This window comes from Tympanuchus pallidicinctus, unplaced genomic scaffold (genome assembly GCF_026119805.1).
Source record: "Tympanuchus pallidicinctus isolate F22 unplaced genomic scaffold, pur_lepc_1.0 scaffold13, whole genome shotgun sequence".
NCBI lineage: Eukaryota > Metazoa > Chordata > Aves > Galliformes > Phasianidae > Tympanuchus > Tympanuchus pallidicinctus.
The window spans coordinates 16,466,580-16,489,008 of NW_026294648.1; the positions used below are offsets into that span (position 1 = coordinate 16,466,580).

At 43.5% G+C, this 22,429-nt stretch overlaps 1 protein-coding gene across 4 annotated transcripts in view; it reads right to left on the reverse strand.

The window, feature by feature from the left end:
- The window catches only part of HTR2C (5-hydroxytryptamine receptor 2C), a 276,338-nt gene that overhangs the window by 175,559 nt on the left and 78,350 nt on the right, over positions 1–22,429 (reverse strand). For 2 of the 4 annotated variants that reach the window (XM_052672843.1, XM_052672844.1), the window contains exon 1: positions 17,706–18,433. The exons of the other annotated variants lie outside the window; for them this stretch is intronic. The gene's annotated coding sequence lies outside the window, so the exon portion shown is untranslated. Of the gene's footprint in view, positions 1–17,705; positions 18,434–22,429 lie in introns of those variants that run through there. 4 annotated transcript variants of the gene reach the window in all.

Genomic DNA, 22,429 nt, shown 5'->3' on the forward strand with positions numbered 1-22,429 from the left:
GGCTTTAGATCCTGGCAGTATTAATGCAAAAAGTACATCATATCTCATCTATTTTAATCTAACCAATAACTGAATTGGAAACAAACAGCAAACACAAAAAGCTGGCAGAAGCTACAGAGAGGAGGCACAGCAGAGCTGATCTAACCCGATGAATGGGAAGATTCCATCACAGCACAGAACAATGCTCAGCTATAATTTTACAACAGAACAATGGAAAATTGCTTTCCACGGTTTATTTCAAAGATAAAGGAAAACAGTTCTGAAACACAGAGCTGTGGACATTTTGCAGTACTTCTAAAAGCAGTCACTGCTCTTGCACATCGCATCGGCTGATGAACAGCAAATCGATGATCTGACCACCCCACCAGACACTGCAGAAACCCTGCCACTACTTGCTGCCAGGCTGCAGGCCACGTCCTTCTGCTCTGAGCACGATCCAAGACACAACCAATAGTGTAATGCACCCCTTCTCTTCAGTTCAGGCAGCGCCTGCAGTCCTCAGGCTGTGACTATGAGTAGCAATGCAGAAAGGAGATCCATAGCATCTCATTTTCATAAACCGAAGCAACAGAAGAGCACAGAAGTGGTAACACCTTCCCTGTATCTCAGCTGTCCTCCCTCTTCCTCTTCCATAAGAAATCTTAAAAGAAACTTCAACTCTCCTACGACAAGTTTCCTTCCTTTTCTTGCAGTGATCTGACCCTGCATCTGTCACGGCTGAAACATCAAACAAGAGAGATCTGAAGCCTTCTCCACCGTAGCAATTCTTGAATTTCTATACTATTTGCTAGCAAACAAAGCAATTCTGCCAGCTTTTTAAATAGCAATAAATTATTCTCCACTTCCTACAAAATAAATTCACATCTCTCTCAAAGCAGTAATTGTGCAAGTTAGTAGTTCTTCATAATTACAAGGAAGATGCCTAGACTATTCCTGGTTACCAAAATTGAATTCTGAATATAGATGCAAATACTTTTAGGGATGCAAATCCACATTTCATCCCACAGTCTGAAAAGGGCTGCAAACTCTCTTGTGCAGTGAGTTTTGTCCTGCTAACATGGCACTTACAAAAAGTGGTTACCAATATAACAGTATTGGTAAAGCTTCACAAAGCACTGTTGTCTCCACATCATTCAAGTACGCTTTTTATTTTTTTTGTTTGTACTGATATTCTCTCCTTCAGTGACAAGAAGGAGGGAATGAAATGAAGAAAACATTGCCATGAGCAGTTCGTGCTTCACCAGGATACAAGTGGGATGGGAAATATTAATACTAATCAACAACTCTTATTTGACACAGCACATCACACACAAAAACTGCCTGGATGCATTGCAGCCGTATTTCCATTCTCTGTGACAAAAGCTAAGCCCTCACTTCAACACTGAGGGGACTGAGTGCATCCTCAGTAAGTGTGCAGATGACACCAAGGTGGGAGGGGACACGTTGATCTGCCTGAAGGTAGGAAGGCCCTACAGAGGAATCTGGACTGATGGGCTGAAGCCAATGGAATGAGCTTCAACAAGACCAAGTGCTGGGGTCACGCTTTGGTCACAGCAGCCCCATGCAGCACTACATGTTTGGGGCAGAGTGGCTGAAAGCTGTGCAGATGATAAGGATCTAGAGGTGCTGGTGGACAGCTGGCTGAACATGAGCTGGCAGTGTGCCCTGGTGGCCAAGAAGTCCAATAGCATCTTAGCTTGTATCAGAATACATCAAATACATCAGGAGCAAGGAGGTCAAGTATTAGAACAGGCTGCCCAGTGGTGGAATCATTGCTTCTGTAGGCACTCAAAAGCCATGGAGATGTGGCACTGAAGGACATAGTGCTAATGGGTTTACAATCAGACTAGATGACTTTAGAGTCATCTACCTTAATAATTCTATGGTTCTATGTTTTCTGGTTAATTCACTCTTACTGGCAAGACCACACGTATCTATGTTTTGGGTTTTTTTTGTTGTGTTTTTGTTTTTAGCAACTGTTGTAAATCTGTCCAATATCAGCTTCACAGACAGGCTTTTACACGCAAATAAAGCATATAATTTTGATCAAGGCAAAATACCCCAACTTTCCTGTGGACATAATTGTTATGGACATGGCAACCTGAAGGAACACCAGCCACAGGAAACTCCTCTTCAGGGGTGCATAATGGCCTCATTTGCTCTTCCAAAGCTTTATAGGTTCTCACTAAGTTTCAGTGGCCACACAACCTCCTCATGCTGCCTCACTGCCCTGCCTGGTAGGGCACAGGATGAGCATCTGTTTGGACAGTGAGTGCTCTTTAATGACAGCATTGTTTATGCACCTGATAGTTTTATAATTTGAATTAGGTTGGGAGTTGGGGGGAGATTTCCATGGAAACAAACATGCCACTAAGAAACAAAGCAGAAAAGCTTTGAAAGGAGGGTCCCAGGCTGTAGCCCACTGACAGTCTTGGAGGGACTCCAACACTTGTCACTGCGAGAAGACAGGAAAAGAGAGACAAAAATAGGGTCAAGATAAACCTTTATGAAATTATACTATTCTGTCAGGTTTCAGAACTACTTTTTTGGTGATAAGCAGTTTGGGCAACAGCAGCATAGCCTGTACTGCATAAGCAGCAGCTCCAGACACGCAGTAAGCAATAGAGGCAGCATCACTCAAGGCTCAGCCATGATCAGTGGAGACTCACCAGCCTTTAAAGTCAGATTCTAACATTTTGGAAAGAAAGCAGGAAGCAAGCTTTGATATGTGGATTCTTGTATTAGGATTTCCAATTTCCGCATGACGAACTTTGTCCTGCATGGAACACAAGCTGCAAATTCAGATGCCCTGCTGACAGCCTAATGAGAAAAAGCTTGCTCAGGCTGTGCGTCCCAGACAAGCAAGCACTATAACCCCTGGAATGAAACAGCTGGCCTTTTCTTTCTGTCCACCACTGTGAGGCATAAGCACGCGATGGCTGGGAATCACAGTCAGCTACTTTCAGTTTGTTCTTTCACCATGGAGCCAGAAGTCTCCTGTCAGCCTGAACACCTCAACTAGCTGGAGGAAAAGATAACTGAAATGTAGCACTCAAGAGAAATGTTGATATCTTAATGCCATCATTACAACAAAAGGAAGAGAAAAAACTATCTTCTCTCTTCTCTCAAATATACCCACCTCCAGAAAACTATTTCCAGAATGAGAGACAAGGGGCTGCACTTTGTTAGCGCTAACCTCATCACAGCCTGGATGGAAAAAAAGGAAGCTCCAGCATATTTTTGCTAGAAAACCTGTGCCTGAAGCATAAGGATCATAGCACCAGCTCTGTTGAAACTGCCTCTCTCCCAACCCTAAGCAAATGGGACAGAGCTGAACAGACTCTCAGCTGAACAGAGCTGTTCCCCACAGCTCAATGAGCACAGTTATCTCACTGGCAGGGTTCAGTGCTGTGCTGCATTATCAGTCCTTAAGCTAGCTGCGAAACAACTATTTTCCAAGCAGCACAGACTATGGTTGCCTGAGGACTGTAGCTCAACTCCAGAAAGCTGCCTGGACATAGAGTTCTTCACAGACTTCTGCATCCTAAACAAAGATGGGCCAATCTGACTGTTACCCCAATAGCAAATGCCACCCCAGGCAATCAACTGGGGAACTTTCTTAGAAACCTGATAAAGAACAAAAGCTTTAAATAGGGAGAGAAGAAGGTCTTTATTATGGACTGATTCCAGCTACAGAACGACTCCGACATGAACAACTACATGCACCGTTTTCTTTCATCTGCCCAATTACTGCTCTTTGTTCAACAGATTCCAATTCAAAAATAACAGCGTTAACTGGTTTTCAGAAATCCCATATTCAAGAGAGGACATTCTTAATTTCTGAGCTCTTTGTAACTTCTCTATTTGTAAAGACACGTGGGCTCAAATGTGACAAGTCTGAAGTACGATGGTTCTTGCAGGGAAAGGCTGGACACTGCTATGCAGAAAGCTTGCAGTCATTTCTCAGCCATGCCAAGGCATTTAACCTAGGCATAACATCCAATCTTCCCATGTCTTAGTTCACTATTGTTAAATGAGGTTTGGATGATCATCCCTCCTTTTGGGAAAGACTTGCAATAAAGGCACAGTGGGCTTGGTGAGGCTATGGATCCGTATGGGGTTCAAGTCCACAAATCTTGCACCTCCATAATTTCAAGACAGGTTGGAAGGCAAATGGCCCTGAGCAACCTAGACCAGCTCTCAGCATTGCATGGCCTGAACATCACTGAACAAGCAGCACGTGCTGGCATAAGAGATGTGTGAATTACTGATAATGTCCAGAACTACTGTCTAGCGGGCCACCAAGAACGTTCAGCTCAAATGCACAGAAATACATAATAATGCTTCCTATTTTGAAGTTTGGCTGTTAGAGAAAAGAACCCTGGCAAATGTATAATTTTGTGTAATTTCACTTGGATGCTCGCTGTAATAGCAGTAGTATTTATGACATTGTGAGTCATACCCATACACTCCTCAGATAGCAAAGACACTATTATCCACACTATTTAAAAACAGTCCTTACACAGGAAAATATCCCACTAAAGTCAAAACCTGCTTATTTGCCTTCAACTGCAGACATAGTCTATAAATATGTACTACTTCTCTACATACATGTGTCACAGCCATGAAAGGCCTACAAATAAGTGTGTTATAAAAAGGAGAATTGTCAACATTACGAGAAGCACCTTCGAGTAATTCTTGTTTAGATCCTGCTATAAAAATAGACAGTTCAATTAAATTGCTGCCTTATTATAAGCACAGAGAAACTGCTGTCATGCAAAAATTAAATCATAAAACAAATCCCCTCAGAAAAAAAAAACAACATTCAGAACACAGTATTCAGAGCCTCTTGCCCACATTTGTGTGTTTTGGATTTCATGCCTCGATTCAGCACTGTTAATAACTACACAGTGTGAACTTGAGCAGTAAGATATTTGTTCTGATGGATCAGTGTCTTGATTCAAGCCCTTCAGTAGCTGGGGACTCTTGGTCCACCTCAACTACTTCAGCTGCACAGATCAGCAGTCAAAAAGATGCTGTTACATATGTTCAAAGGATTGAACAAGATGTAGAAGTAGCATAAATATCATACAGCTTTTATTCACTAAATCCACATACAAATTTCCTTTTTCATATCCTTCTTCCTTGCCTGCAATCATCATTCACATAAAAGTCACTAACTTGGGAAAATACTTCATCTGGAGATGCTACATTCTATGACTGCCTTTAAAACTCATCCAGAAATGGAAAACCGCATGGATTAAAATAATCAACCTTTCACAGAACTCAGCTATTAACAGTAACTGCCCCGATACCCAGGAAATAGATTACAGAATCTGCAAACATTGAGCTCTCTCAAAAGCTTTTCTGATAACCGAAGAGCTGTTCATAGATAATTTTGCCTCAGAGCTCATTAGAGATGTAGCACATTTTCAGATTTCCATATACATCACCACTTCCATGGCAATGAGTTTCTATATAGCACACCAGGAATCGCTGTTATAAAAGACAGAAGCAACAGTTCCAGGCAGCAATTTCTCAGTGGATTTTTAATCTGTTCAGGAATCAACATCTATGCTTGTGCAGAAACAAAAATGCAGAAAGCAATGTCTCCTGCCCAAAAGGAGCTACCCTTTCCTAACATCTAAAAACAGACTTTTCTTCTGTTTCCTCTGCAATCAAATATTATATCATTCAGGCTAACCTGATCTTATATAATCATACCAAGATTTTCAAACTTGACCCCTCTGCTATTCCATCTTCAAAAGGTCTGGTGCCATTACAAGACACATCCAGCCCCCTTGGGCACTTCTCACACCACTGGGAGTTTCAGTGTTCGATTTAAGTGTTTTCTCACTTTTCCTCAATCACCCAGAAGCAAAAAAGAGGTCCTTAAGTAACATGTAATGAAAGAGCAAATCCACCTCAGTACGCACAGCTTTGTCACAGAAATCTCAAAACAATCAAGAGATGAATACAGCTCTGTAATTATTATTCACAAAGTGTTTCCTGTGAGCTTTTTGCTTGTCTCGGGGAGATACCATCTTCTACACCAGTGTAAGAACACTGTAAATCCATTTGCAAAATCCATTGAGGGCTGTGAATTCATCTTTGCTGGGGGCAGTGATGCGGCTGATAGTTCACTCCTGATCACAGTTATCTCTTTGTAGGTCTGGAATCCACAAACTAGGACGCAGCCTATACACAGAAGCATTGATGCATGTGTAGAGTGACAATATGAAGAGAGTAAAACTGGATTTTCTGTTGTTGTTTTTGTTATGTTTTGTTATATTATATACATATTGAGACCTTTCATTTGGATTCTGGATTTAGTCCCTCCTTCAGCCACAGCTAATAACCAAATGAGAAACAGAGCACGTTAGATCCATATTGGAAAGCGCTGCGCCCAACTTTGGTGTTTGCCTTACAGCTATGGCTGGTCACTTCTCCAAGATCCATCCCTAACATTAGGCACACTGAAAAGTGACATCCATGAATATTGCACAGGTAACATATTTCCGAAACAGGCACAAAAAACAGCTCAGATCTCACCTCTCTGCATCACCCCTTTTTATATATGCCAGTGTCAGAGCCAAGAGATGTTCATAGCTGATCGTGTTAGCTGCACTGATCAGGCAGGTTCATTAAGCAAAGCATATGCTCACTACAACCTGATCAGCCTCTGCCTGGGAACAGATATGTAATCACGGGAGGCCTGCCACCAGCATAGCATCCTCAGCAGCACAGCATGCAAGAAAATCTTTTCCCCTTCCAGTACATCAGTGTTGCAAAGGCAGTGAAGAACTCTGAGATTAGCACACTCAGTTTTTGCTCTGCATCATTTTGCAAAGCTCAGTATCCTGAGCTTTGGACTCAAACAATAAAAAGTAAATACACCTGCATTTCAAACTTTTAAGAATTCATGAGCTTAAACTCTTCATATCCATTGAAGGAGCGGTGATGCTGAGCTGCCCGTTGTAGAGACAATAGCTGGTGGTTTGGATAGAGTAAAAAAAGCCTGATTTTAAAAAGTGGGGGAAAAAATGCAAGATGTGTGATTGCAGTTATGAAACAAGAACCTGCTTGGTCTGTTTGCCCCTGCCCAGATGTCTCGTTACCTGGTTCAACCATAGAACATCTCCCACGCACTTTTACATGCAAGGTATTTCACACCCCCTAAGATACACTTTTAAAAAATCTCTATCCTTCAAAATAGTATTTCCTGAGAGGTAGAGAGAGAAGAGAAGGGAGTTGCAAGCCCAAGCAGATTAAAAAGCAATGGAAGAGATGCCATAGTATATACAGAGCTTACAGCCTCAGTAGGGGAGAAGGAAACTTGCTCTCCTGGGTGGGACTTCATTTGCCATGACACAGCTGAAAGAGACAGGGAAAAACGGTACCCTTACACACAGCAATACCTGGGAAAATTAACTGGAAGCCCTAGATGAGGCAGGCGTCTCCAGCCTATTTTGGGCAGACTAAATCAACGCCAACTATACAACAGGAGTCAGAGAAGTTAAAAGAGAATCATCATAAAAATGACAGCCAGCAGCAGCCAGGGACAAAGTTTAAATCTCTGGTTAATGGCATCTATTTCTTTCAGGGCTCAGCACAGACTAAAACGTTTCACCTCCCCTTGGAAAAAAATACTGCTTCCAGGCTGCAGAGAGGACTTCATCCAGCATTCGCATGGGCTAATGATGCCAATAAAGAAAGCAACCTTTCACCATTGCTATCCAGCTATGCTCTCATTCACATTCCAATAGTTAAAACACTAGAAAAAAAAAAGTGCTTTATCTTTTGAAATACATAAAGGAGCTCTTGAAGGTACTAAGATTTGTTTTTGCATCATGACAAGAACCACCTTGGTCCACAGCAAATGCTTACTCCACTCTAATCCAACTACATTGGCAGGTAGCACAAGGTTGACATTCTAGTGAGGGGTTTTACAACCTAACGTTCACACAAACAGGGAGAAACCTTTAGAAAAATAAAAAGCAGAGGCAATAACTGCACAGCCTGAACTGTTTTTGTATTATCTTTTGGCATATTTATGATTTCATTTAATACGAAGTTGGGAGATTTCTGTTTGTGACATTTACTTTTATTCAGCTCTTAGAGAGAGTTACATTCTTTTCTATGCACCGTATCAGCATTAACAAATTCTTAGAGTTATATCTGCATAATACTGATGTCCTTGCTCACCAGCCTGACTTGAAACGTGACCTGCATTAACATCACCTGCTTTCCATCATGGTGTAGGGGAAATACACCACTGAGCCATACTTAAATACACTACATAGGCACAGGTGTCCCTACTGCTGAGATACCCATTAAGAATGAATCAATCCAAACTAAAAACGAGCCTAGATGTTCTTAATCACAGCATCTTTGTTTTGAAGAACACTAATATTAAAATATCTAAGGCTTGAATGTTATTAAGATTTCTAAGAGAAATACTCCACAGCCCAAATAGAGCACATATTTTACTTCAATTAGCATTACACCTAAGAGCTTTAGCACATATTTTCTTCTCAGACAGTGCTTATTACTTTGTGACTACTTGGTATCACCCCTAAATAACACTGTCACTGGCTAAATACATAGAATGTGCTGTACTTATAGATGAGTTATACAGACCTAAAGCATCTATCAGCAAGCATATTTTTGCCCCAAGTCTCTAGATACAGCTTGCTTCTGCATCAAAGAAATTCTAAATCCCAGGCAGAAAAGCACATTAGCTAATTTACACAGACAATCCTGAAGCATGGCACGCACAGCTCAGCACAAAGTCAGAAACCTCCATCCAGGAAAGGCTCAGTGAGGTCTTCACCTACCTGTCCTGAGCATCCCCTAAAGCCACTGCCAGGATCACCTGGCAGAAGTCACCACAGGCACTGCTGGGAGTAGAGAAAAACGTAGGCAGAAAGATTATTGCCCAATCCTATTCAACAGCCACATGGTAGCACTGGAGTGGTTGGAGCTGTAGAGATTTATGGACTTATCTGTTTTAAGAGAATGACCCTTACTCTCTTATGGTGAAGCCGAACAGCAAAGAGAGGTACTGAAGGCTTGTCACGTCAACAGGAATGCTTCTGACTTCCTGTTAGTCTTGTATATATTATCCTAAGAAAGAACCAAGAACTTCTACAAGCTAGCAATGAAAAAAGCAACAACCACAATAAGAAAATATACTGGGTGAAGAAAACTCGACTCAAAATCCTCATACCAGTAAATCTGACCACCAGCTGAGATTAAATCTAACTGTGGTGCGTTGGCTGCTGGAGTACTGATGGTCACAGTCAAAGTGGACAAGTGATAATTAGATGTCTAATGTCTGTTTGGGAGTTGGCTTTGATTGGTTGGTTTGCTTTTCTTGCACTGGAAGAGTGCAAGAGATATTAATACTCTTTGCACTGTATAACAACCACTTATCCTCTTTCTGTTTATTTGCCAGAAATACATATAAAGTCTGTGTGTATAGATGTACAGTAACAATGTGGTGTCAACACTTATATCACATTGTTAAAATGACAGTGAAATAAGACTACACTGCACACCATCCCCAGCAGTACAATGGTAACCAAAGAGTAAAAGAAAGAAAAATATAAAATCCAACAGCTTAAAAACAACAAAACACTTTTCCCATTTAGCCTGAAAAATGCCCTTAAAGAGACTTCCCTGTAACGTTACCACATGTTTTTTTTGCTTTAGCACAATTCAGCCAGCAACTGATGGATTTGCAGCAGCACCTCCAACACATCATCTTCTCTACCTCTGTCAGCACACACCTGGCCCTGTTTCCCCAGGGCTCAGTGGTGCTCACTCACTTGCCCATGGGGCAAGCATGCCAGACACCTGCAATCTCTCCATAAGCAGAGTGGAACCGTGCTCGTGTCTCTCCCTCCCTTACACAGCCATGATTTTTCCACTCTCAATATCCCACTTCCCGCTACATCTGCTGTGTTATAAGGATTTCACCACCCCAAAAAACCTCCAAGGGAAAGAAATGCAGACTATTCCATCAGATGCAAAGAGCCCTGCAAATGACCTGCTGAGAAACGAGCGTGGCACTGCCGCAGCTTTCAGTGCTAAGCAAAGCGAAGCAAGGAGAGGGCAGCAGCTACGTGAGAAAATTTGCCACCTTGTAAAATTATCCTTTCCTCACCCACATGGTTTTAGGCATTATAACCCCCACAGGGCTGTGCATAAACACATTCACAACACAGTCAGGCATACGTGATGCTGATCGCTGCTGGCAGGATATATTAGGGTTATTATATTCTCATCCTGTTTCTTGTATTCTTCTCTAAGCATCTGCTGTTTGCCACTGTTGGAGACAGGATACCAGGCTGTCAGTAATTGTTATGTCAAAGAAATAAATGGACCATACAAGGGGAAAAAGGGATAAATAAAAGGATGACAAAAAGGGTGGTTAAAAAAAAATAATAGTTCAGGTGGAGTCATACTGAGATCCAAAGATAAGGGGTGCTAAAAAAGTAAGAAATAGCAGGGCTAGCACTAAGGGTACAGAAAATAGAAAACAGCATGCAAATCATTTGCAGCGACTGGAGAAGGAAAGGTTTTATTCCATTTTCCTGCTTGAAGTACTTATAGCTCAGGAGAGGAGCAAAGGGAAATGATAACAAAGCTAAAGAAAAGAGCTGGAGGCCAGCAGTGAGGAGCTGAACTGGAGCATTTATGACAGACACCAAGGGAATACTTGAGTCCAGCAGTTGTAGGCAGACAGGATAGTTATCCTGGCAATTACAGGCTCCCCATATCGAAATCACAAAGGAATGGCTTGATGACTGAACTCATAATTTCATTACTTTCTTCTCATTCCTCAAGCGCCAGCAGGAAACCCAAAGTTAACAAAAAGTCTGGAGAAGTAGAACAGTGCTCAAACAAAACATGTAATTTGCTTTGTCTTGGGTGTTCTTAAGAAGACCTCAACAGCAATAGAAGTCTGATAAATCTCTCCTGGAGAATACCATCCAATGGGCATCAGGAAGGGGAAAGCAGCAGAGATGGTCACGTCCTCAGGGCGCTCTGTGTCTGCACACCATGGGAAGCCCGTCAGCCCTGCTAGATAATCCTGACATGATTTTTAATGCATTTAATAGAGCAGGTTGTGGGAATAAATATAGCAGCTGTGCTCACATTGCAACTTGTATTTTGCTAACAGCTTGGTGACACACCAAGTACTGTAATAATATCATTACATGAAATTACAACGGAACACTAAAAATCACTGATAATCAGCAAGATGTGGTTTTAATGAGGAACAATCAGTGAATGGAAGTGCCTTTAACTGGGCCTACAGAGAAATGTCTTGCAGCCCATTGCAGCTCAGTACCTGCTTAAGGGTAAATAGGGTCAGACTTGAATGACTGCAGACAAACAACTCAGTTCTTTCCTGCTAAAGATCGGGCATTTTAACACAGCAAAAGACAAGACTGCTCATCTAGAATCAAGGAATGCTGTGCTGGATGACTTATCCCACTTGCAGGGAATTGCGTGTTTGAAATCACAGACTTAAGCACATATATAGGAGTAATGACAGATAAATAGCACATGATGTCCTAAGGTCAGTAGCTGCAGGAGCTAATGACGCCCTTGGATGTTTGAAGAGAGCCAATTTTGTCCCAGATTAGAAAGGTGATGCTGTTTCTGCGTATGGAGTCAACGAGAACGTTAGCAGAGTTCTGCTGTTCCAGAATGCAAACCTCTGAGATCCACAGCTCAAAGATGCCCCAGAAAAAAAAGAAGAAAAAAAAGGGGGAGGGAAATGTAACATGATTTAAGTGTCTGAAAACAGACTGCATGCAAAGAGTTTAAACAAAATCACTTAAGCAAAAAAGAAGGCTGAGCAACGTTTTCCCACAGCACGTGAAATGATTTTTATTAGCAGCAGCCTCCTTAATTAAGGAGAAAAAGGCAGAAGAAGATTTAACATATGGAGGAAGGAAATAAATTCCAATTGGAGATTTTAATTTTTTAAAGCACTAGAAATAATTACTCACCAAAGCAACTACCCTTAGGACACATTGGAGTCCCAGTGATCTGCACTCTTTAATCAAGGCTGAATATGCTTCTGAAAGGCAAGAAGAAATTGCTGGATAACATTTTCTATACCCTGTGTCACCAGTTGGTCAAACTACATGATCCTAACAATCACTTTGGTCTTCTGAAAATCTAGGCAATCACAGAGCATTTGCCATATTCTGTGGCACAGTTCAGAGTTATGGGCTTACACTGGTTTTATTTGCATATGATTTTAGAAACAGAGAAAGCAGCAATTAAAATGGGTAGGTTATTAAGGCAAGAGTCCTCTTTGATGCAGACATATCTGCATTCATTGCAGCTTTCAACTACGGTTTTACTGCCATAAGCCAAGCACATAAAACTGGGTACCATAAAAGAAAAAAAATACAGGCTTTTCCAAATAGGACCCATATTAAAATTAAACCATAACTGTAAGAGTTTTCAATAGATCTACAATTGTCCCCTTTAGAACCATTAAAATTGCAGTCTTTCAGATAACAATGTCCACAGTAGCTGTTTGCAAACCACTATATACATTAAACTGTAGATAATTAATATGCTTCTGCAATTTTTTCATCCTTTGTAAGCAATAGCTATTATAAAATACACATCTGCCCAGAGCTTCCCAAAAGTTATGCTGAAAAAGAACATAGTTGGGCATTCATGGTTAAATGTTGCATGAATGTTGCTTAGCAGGCAAAAAAAGAAACCCACTTCTTAATTCCACATTCTGGCCGTTACAAGCCTACTGGGTAAACCTCAATATATAACATTTCATGGGACAGATCTCATGCTACCATTGTTTCCTCTGCAGTAGCAACTGTCTACATACAATGGAGTAGGTGGACAAGGTTGGGGAGCTTTGAGGAGCAAGGCAGCAGCAGGAGAGCTGCAAAAAGGCCACCAACACAAGTGTGCATCAACAGCATCAGCCTCTGAACCCACAGATTTCCCTGCTTCAGTTCCACCGTTACACGTAGAGTGCATCTGGAAGATTGAATTGCTCTTTAGGAATGGAGAGGAGGAATGACAACTTGTAGCTTTTGTCAAAAACCGTGCATTTACCATCAAGTCGTAAGGTCACAGTGGGGGTGCCTGCATACAAAGCAGGAAATAGCAACACATACTCTACAGCCACGCTTGCTCCTAGCAGCCAAAGCAGCTCAAGTTCCATAGAGGAGTGTAAAACGTGAAGGCTCAGATCCTGCCTGGCTGTCCTTAATTCCAGCAAACCTGTCCAAGGAACCTGGAACAGCCCAGGTGGACTCTGAGCACTGGCTGGATTAGGGCTTAACCCTAATATGCTGCTGCTGGGATGTTCATCCCAACCAGTGCCACCACTGTAACCCAAGCCAGACTGGCAGACTAAGTGTACAAGTGGTGCAGATGGGGCATTTCCAGCTGTGATCCATCTTCTCTTACCTCAGACTTCTAAAACAAGCAAGGTTAATTGCTCCCGCTGAGTGCCTTCATCCTCAGCTGTAAGAAAAATCTAAACAACCAACTCCAACATAAATGTTTGCAGTATCAGTTTAATCCCTTACTGTCTTTCAGTGCCGGGTAATTACATCCATAACGACCCCTGAGATCTTCCCTGATGTCACCGCCTCAGAAATTAAGTTGGGACAGAATGAGAAGAAGATCAACTTTGCCACACAGCTCACAAACGAGCTGAAGTTTTGATATGCAACCACCTCCCAGCTCTAGTCTGCCAATTCTGTGCAGAAACCATAGGATTCATCCAACATTTATGGTGAGGAGGGGGTATTTCATGTCATTTCTCTAATGTTTGTTGAGTTTGTTGACTTATAGACAGAGAGTGCAACTCGACAGTTGAGCCACGTATCATTTCTACTCCTGCTGCATTACATAGAAGCGTGCACAGCACAACCCATGGCATCTGAACAAAGGTAGCGAGATCTTTGGCCATGTGCCATCACAGCTCTATAGTAAAAATCACAGTCCCTCAAACGTTTTTATGATCTCCAATTATCACAGCGTTTGCACTGGGCTGATGGCTCGGATTAATCTGATTTTTAAAATTTACAGCGTTTAATTAGGATTAGCAGCAACAACGATAACGTTCAAAGGGAGAAGGAATAGGACAGCATCTGCCCTAAAATGGGGAGCAAGCAGGGGGGAGGAAGGAAATCAGTCAGAAGTTTAAAGATATTCTCAACAGTAACTAACAGCCAAAGAGAATAACCTTCCTGAACAATACACGATAGGTAGCAGCTGCCTCTCATCTATGGATGAAAAGTCACTTGATAGTATTGCATCTCAAAAGTATTTTTACTTTGATATGGTGAAAAACCCTCTCCACAATACAGGTCCCTTCCTACAAATTTTCTAAGCGATTAAACCCTAGCACTCCATTTCGACTTTTATTGCTTTTCAGACTGGTGAGAGCCACATAATGATTCATCATTAAAGTAATCTTTAAGCAGCTTTGTTCCTATTTGCTGCTATATATATTAAATAGAAATTGCTCTTTGAATTCACCTCTAAATTCGGACTCAATTTCTTTTTTTTTTACCTAAGAGGAATGGTATCTCCAGTCATCATCCGAATGCAGCAAAACAAGAAAGCCTTTTGCATAATATAAATATCTGCATTCACTACAAGGAGGCTGATGCCACCACCTACTGTGAACACGTTTTATAAGTGGTTCAAAGCCAGAGACTTCAACTGCAGCAGCACAATCTCTTAAAGACTCCAGTCACTATCAAAACAGCATTTTTACCTTTGACTCAACAGGTGCTGGCCCACACGCTTTGACCACCTGTAGCTGGTTTCCAGGCAGCATCCAAAACGTAAAAATGAAATGGCTGCTGGAAGACTGCAGGCACCTAATTACTGAGCTTCATTTATCCCCCCGCAGAAGCCAGGAAAATCACCCCCCAGCAAGCAGTTCCTGAAAATTCATCGTCTTCCCACCGCACTAATCTGTCACCATGCTACACACTGCCTGTGACCAATGAGCAGATGCGACTGGCAAGCCTTAGCAGTGCAGCACAGGATGAGGCCAGGCCTTTGCTTCAGAAGCAAACCTCACAGGGATCCCAGGTTGGCTGATTCCAGGCCACTGCTGGACCCAAATGAACGTTCAACTCCACCATTGTACATTAGAGGGATGGCAATGGGCCTCTCACACATGGGCCATGCTGAGCATCCTGCCCTTGGTCTTCAAGCCTCACACTTCTGTGACTCATGGACCAGGGGATGTATCACAGTACAGCACACCTGACACACAGTGTTAATCACCCCTCATTTAATAAATTCAATTTTAAAAAATCACCATAATTAACTTCAGCAAACAGCTCTCGACATCCATATAATTAGGAGTCTAATGCAAACTCCTGTTCAAAAACACAATTTAGAAATAATCAGGAGGTCAAACGTAGTGTTTTCCTTCCCTAAGTAGGTAAGAGTACAGCTTTGAGGTACATATTCCCCCACTCCTACCTTCACCCTATGTGAACAGGCTCCAACAGTTTGTTGCTTTAGCAGAAGTACTTGATGAAAAGTGCACTTGCTGGAACAGGGGCAGAAGGACAGCCAAAACTGCTTGCTTCCAGCAAGCACCAAATTGGTTCTGAATTTTGAAAGCACGTTTGTGAGAAACATTTTGCTTTAATTCAGCCAGCTCTAATCACCATTCTGCCTGGCTGCAAATAGCAATAAGTAGGATGACTACCATGTAATTTCTCTAGTGTTTCCTGCACAGGTAATTTGGTTATTTAACACTCATCATGTTTCATAAAAGGGTTTTTATAGAGAAGCCATTCAGGTGGCTTTATACCAGCACCAACCACACGGCTAAGATTCTCCACTGGGTGTTCACAGATTTGTATTTCCACCTCTGAGTGAAACCAGGAGATTTTTCTCCCCTTTGCAGGAGATGTGTGTGTTGCTATGGAGCGCTGCCGCCCGGCTCTGCCACATTCTTGGGAAGCAAGGAACCCTCCTTTGCAGGACAGAGAGGAGCAGCTGCTCCCCAAGCATCACTGCAGCCTCCCTCCCCTGCAGGGGTTGTAGCTTCTGGTGTCATAGCAGCAGCAAAGCCACTCCTGCTGCTCTATCACCAACACAGAGGTCCTGCAGAGCAGCAGAGGTCTTTCCTATCAGATCCCAAAGGAGGCTCCACGAGTGTCATCCTCTTTCAAAATGAGCGTATTCTTTCCTGCGTTTGGCCCCAGTTTGCTGGTAAGAAGGGGAGATTTTCCTGAGCCTTCCCTGTGAGATGGGTCAGAGATGACTCAAGCATGGCACAACAGTCTTGGGAAGTTCAGGAAGCAACAACAAATGCTCTGAGCTGTCAGCTCAGGTGGCAACACAACGCAGTCAAGAAGCCCTGACTAAAGACAACAAGAGTGACTAAAACGTTCACAGTGAACATGACAACTCTGCTCTTTCCCCCCCTGCAAAGAGTGCAGTTATAACAAAATCTGTTCTTCTACAATGCCACAGAAACACTTCTGGAACAGTTTCACAGCAATGGCACCATTGGCCGTGCTATTTCCATAGACCTGCAATGCCAGAATTGCGCACAAGCCTCTCACCATGTGACACAAGCACATAACCCAGGCAGTGCCCACCCATTCCACATGGTCAGGTCTCATTGGCAGGATCTGTGATGGCTTGCTCAGAAGCCAACATGCAAACACACACACATACAAGTTAGCCATGACCACTGGTATCAAATCAGTACCCAGTGCACACCACTCTGCTTTGTCCAGGAGAAAATGTATGAGAACTTTCAGCTCAGTCTTTACAGAGCAAAGCACCCACTGGAGGTCTCAAGAGAAACCAAAACGTATGGTCTGATGGTGAGAAAGGCATAGCCTAGGCTGCTGCTGGTCTTGAGAGAGACTTCTCCGTCCTTAGCAAGCCTGAGGAAACCTGATGTTGAAATTTGTTGGCAATAGCAGTTTTTCCTCCCTAGCTATCGGCGCAAAAATTATAATATCATTAAAAAATAGCTTCAACTAAACGTTGCAGGTAGTAAAGCAGTTAGCAGAGATGAATAGAGCTCCTCTTCACAGAACTGGGAAAGCAAAGCACACAGACTCAGGCAACTCCTAAAATGCATTTCTTTTTCTGCTTCCAAATACCAAAATCATCCCTTAGAACCTTCACATCCCCTCTCCCTCAGTGCAGAGCACCTCTTTTTCCCTGTTAGTGTAATCTCACTCCTCCAGAAAAAACCATCTCCCCTGCCAGCAGCACTTTGTCTGCATGTGGATGTCCACTGTCTTCCCCACGTCCACGGGAGCAGAATTCAAGGACCTGTGGAGCACACTGTGTGCCTGGCATCTGAACCGAAGCATAACCCCTCGCGCTGCAGCCAGTCCCTTCCAAAGGTCACGTCAGTGTGAAGCAGAGCTCCCAGGTGCATTTCACAGACCAAAGCAAGTTTGTTCCAATTAAGCGCAACAACTTTATTGCCAGGCATAAAAGGTATCCCTAAGGATACCCTATGCCCTCCTTCCTGCTCCAAGCACGAAAAACACAGACACGTATTTCTGTCCAGCTTTAGGCTGCAAACTGAAGCTGTTTCCCACTGAAATGCATTTTGACAGCATAGCCCAGGACAAGGAGAGAACTATACCCCGCAGACAAAGCTCACGGCGCATTGCACAGGGAGCAGCACCTACCTCACTGAGCCAGCAGAGCCTGCAGGTCAACATAATTCCTCATGGATGGAGACATTCACCCCAGACATAAGAGCAGGGGCTCTGCTGCCAAGCCCAGCACTTCGGACACACCAAGAAAGCATCTTCTGCAAGCAGCACGGCTCCTGACACACACCGAGCAGCAGCGGCAGCAGCCTGGGAGAGCAACAGCAGTTGAATTGCTGCACATGTATCTCTGCAGATTATTTCCTGCTCGAACACTTGGCATAAAGGCAGATGCTCTTAACCCTCTGGAGGCCTGTGACTCTGTCCTCCACTGGCAGGGGCAAATGAAATACTCCAAGTACTCCGTAGCGAGGCTGGAAGGAAACAAGCAGAGATGCCCAGAACATCCTCCAAGAAGCAGTCCCAACCTGGAGTTAGTTGCAGTCACTTTGGGAGCCAAGCAATCCCATGGAAGCCCACAGCATCCCCTGGCAGACACCGCACAGCTCCCACTGCATCGCCCCAGCAGAACACACAGCTCCCAGAGGGGCCAGCACGTCAGAGGCCACAGCCACAAAGACAAGGTGAGGAGGTAAAGGACACGGTGGTATCACTGACACTGGGACACACAGGGCTCCTGCCCCCAGCACACAGCTCTGTTGTCCATCAGCCGCAGGCACCCACGGCGTGGGCAAGCACACACACTGTCCTGCCGGCACAAACAGCGCTCAGCCACGGAGCTTCAGTGCTGCTCCCTCCCTCTCACAAGCTGCGAATGTGACTGGAAAGCATGGCTGAAAAACATGCTACAATTAACAGGAGGGAGGGGGATACTATTGCTCTCCTGCTAGTCTTAAAGGCACACTGCTCACATGAGACTGCTAGAGATGCGGATGGCTGCGGCTCCCACCCAGTGTCTCAGCCAGAGCCCAGGAGCAGCTCCGTTGGCTCTGGGCAAGGAGACAGCCCTATGGGGAAAGAGAGAGCCCCTCAGCCTGAAGGGGAAGGAATAGCAGGCCTGGCCCCCAAGCTCCCACATCAGGGCACAGAAACGAGGCCTCTCTCATCTCCAGGATCCAACTAAAGCCATCAGCCAGCAGGGATGCTTGTCCCCATCCCAGTGCAGCACAGCTGTCACTACGCCACACACATCCCTGCCCCATATACACACAGCCACTGTCCCTTGCCCCACAGGGCAAGGAGAGCACAGAGCATCCCACAGCCTGGTGCCCTTCTTCTGGACCTGGCAAGGTGCAATCAGCAGTGCCGCTCCCCACAGAGATACCTGCAGCCCCAGCAGGTGCAGCTCTGCACCCTGATGCCGTGCAAAATGGATCTCCCTTCTGTAACACCTCTGTGAGCTGTGAGACACCTCAACATGCTGCTCAGGCTGCAGCGAGCTCAACCTAGCCACAACGTCTGCTGCTGCAGCCATTTCCCACCCACAGCCCAGCAGGGCACCAGCCAAAGGCCTCACGCTCCCTTTGCTGGTACCCTCTCTGCATTCTTTCAGACATCATTATGCCCCTCAACGTATCATAATTCAGACCTAACACAAGACATTCGCTCCAACACACTTCAGGCCTTTTCCACCCCCCCACAGCAGTAGTATCTGAAACACCCCTTACAAGTCTGTCAAAAAGGGAAATTACCCTATTAGAGATGTGTTTCCTCAGCAGTGTTGCTGCCACATACAGGATGCTTTTCCAAGCAGAACTGAGCCGAGTGAAGCTCTGGACCTGGTTGAACTGCCTTGAGTCACACAAGGTCACATTAATGCCTTGGATTCTCCAAGCCCACTGCAGGTCCCAAATTAACTCAACTGCTACCTTCCTTCATTATCATTAGCAGCAGCGTAGACAATTTAACCTTAGCAATGACAAGACAAATTACTATGGTGAAGCAGCTTCAAGTTAAGCACAGTTTAACTTCAGGCTTTTCTGAAAAACTGCCTGATAGAAAAGGAACAGACCTCATACTTTTGGCACAGAGTCAGTGAAATGTTACCTGACGCAAATGCACAGCGCAGCATAATAAATAGCTGCTTTCCTGTAGTGCTGGTGCAGAAGGTCTATTAAAATACAATCATTCAATGAGACAAATTCCACACAAATATCACTGCTTCCCAAGCCACGCAGCTTCGTGCAAATATACCACAGGGAATTAGTTCAGATTTTTCTTTATTAATCACTAGTGTCTGAAGGAGAAGCGAGCCTTTTTGACACCAGACCTACAAAACACACGTAAGTAGTCAACAGAATGCTGGCAGAGACACTTAAGGCTTTACACTCTTAAAGATTTTCCCCTGTGTATCAAAGTTCAAATTTGCACCACAGAGCACAGCTGAGGGTTTCTCAAGTATAAGGCTTCATGAACTGTGTCAGATTAGTAAGCAAACACAGTGCAGTGACCACCAGCACATCCTTACAGGCACCTGTCATGAAGTGCAGCAGAATAGAAAGAAATATCCTACGTACAGGCTTCTTCTTTTTTATTATTTACGTTCAAGACCTCACTGATCAATCAAAATTAAATTCACTGGAAAAGACTGCATAACAACTGTAATCATCATTTGATCTTGTTATTTCATTGTGTGTAATAGCAATCTAACATGAAAACGCTAGGGTCACATCTTACCACCAGCTACAAGATCTGTACGTGATGCACATGTGTGAGGATACAAGTGGGCTGTACTTAGCACAGTGAGTACATTATCTCTTTGATTCAGGGCAATAAGAAACATCTTTTTCTTACAAACGAGCACAGGGAACACGAGATGTTGTGAAGTGGCACATAGAAAGCTGAATCATTGAAGACCTGATGCAGTGGTTGGCCATGCTGCCACGTCAAGGAGGTTGGAACTGAATGATCGTTAAGGTCCTTTCCAATCCAAGCTATGATCCAATCCTATGATCTAATCCATGATTATGATTATAATTCCAATCCAATCCTATGATCTACAAACTTCAAGACCTGAAGTTTACTTTGTAGCTGCATTAATCTGTACATTCTACTAGAAATATATGTTCCACTTAATGCACTCAGCTCTTCACAGAAAGGAAAACAGTATAAAAATAAACAACTCTTCTTGAAAGCATAAACGTACACCTAAAGCAGCACAGCCACAATTAAATGGGTTTTAAAGAGAAACTTGAAAGTCAGACACCGAAACACAGCTATCCAAAACTTATAGATTCACAGTCTTACTTAAATTCCTACCCAATACACTGTAGTTAATGATGAAAACTGTATAGCCTTCTGAAACTCAAACACCTCAGGTTGTGGATGTGTCCATGTTGAGGGCTACACCTAATGTATAAAGCAAACAAGCTGGCCATGAGACAGCAGGCACATGCAAGAGCATCCAGGTGAGCAGCCTGTTGATCTTGCTGGGACTACATAAGAAATAACAGCACTAGAGTAAATGGTTAGCTTGGAGAGAAAGACAAAAAACCCAAACAGGGATGGGAGACAAATGGGGACTTGGAAGGATGAAGTTGTATGCACTTATATGGGTCCTGCAAATCCCCACAGCCATCTCTGCTCCGAATTCCTGCAACACCGGCCCCAACCTTCTTTATGTCACAAAATTAACATATCCTACTGCTAAAGCTCAGCACCCGATCTCTTTATATAATTAGCCTCCTATCACACAGTGCATGAAAGCCAATCTGCTTTCTAAGGAAATTGCCATTTTTTTATGGAAGCTGGTGTTATTAACATGACGACAACAGTTTTGTTTACAGGTTTGCACTTGTAAGTAATCAACTGCCACAACTACTATCAGCACATCCTTCAGGTGATACGTAAGAAAATCCTTAGAAGTGGGAGAAAAGGGCTTCTGTGCTGAAAATCAATTTCAATACAATCATTTCAGACTGCTGGATGGTGACGGGGTGATGAAATTCCATGCTTGCACACTTCAAGCAGTGAAGTGACTGCATTGGTGACTGTGTTGACAAGTAATGTTTTGTGGCTGAGGACGTGCTCTATCAAATAGTGCTACTGTGCTCTTTGTTATCTGTTGTAGTTCCACCGGAAACAAACAGGAGGCATTACTTTTGAACATCATACATACTTGCCATATGGTGAGACAATGCCATAGAGCCAAACTTCTCTTTGAAAGATGCTTCACATACAGGAACAGGGAAGCATAAGGCCCAATTTTGCACTCCCTGCAAGATCATAGGTGCAAATAAATTAAGGAGATGCTGGGATGCACCAAGTCTTTCATTCCTGGGTTCCCTGCAATTACCCCTTTCGAAATTCTCTTTCAGTATCTAAAGGAACTGTTATAAAGAAGGGGACACACTCTGTAACAGGGTTTGTTGTGATAGGATAAGGGGAAATGGTTTCAAATTAAAAGAGGCAAAATTTAGATTGGATATAAAAAAAAATGTCCATTTTCTTTCCAAAAAGGGCAGTGGGACACTGACAGGTTGCCCAAAAAAGTGATGAGTGTCCCATCCTTCAAGACACCCAAGGTCAGGCTGGAAGGGGCTCTGAGCACCTGGGTGAGCTACAGGTGCCTCTGTTCAGTGCAGGGATGCTTTGGACTAGATGGCCTTTAAATGCCCCTTTCAACACTAATGATTCTATTATTCCCAACAGAGCCACTCCCCAATATTTGTACCACAGATCACTCTTCAGCTTTTCTCCCCATCCATGCCAATAGCCATTCACTGAACCCTGTAAGGCGATGGAAAGCGCAGCAACAACAGCAGAGCAGCAAAGTCCTAGGCTGCAGCAAGCAGGAACTT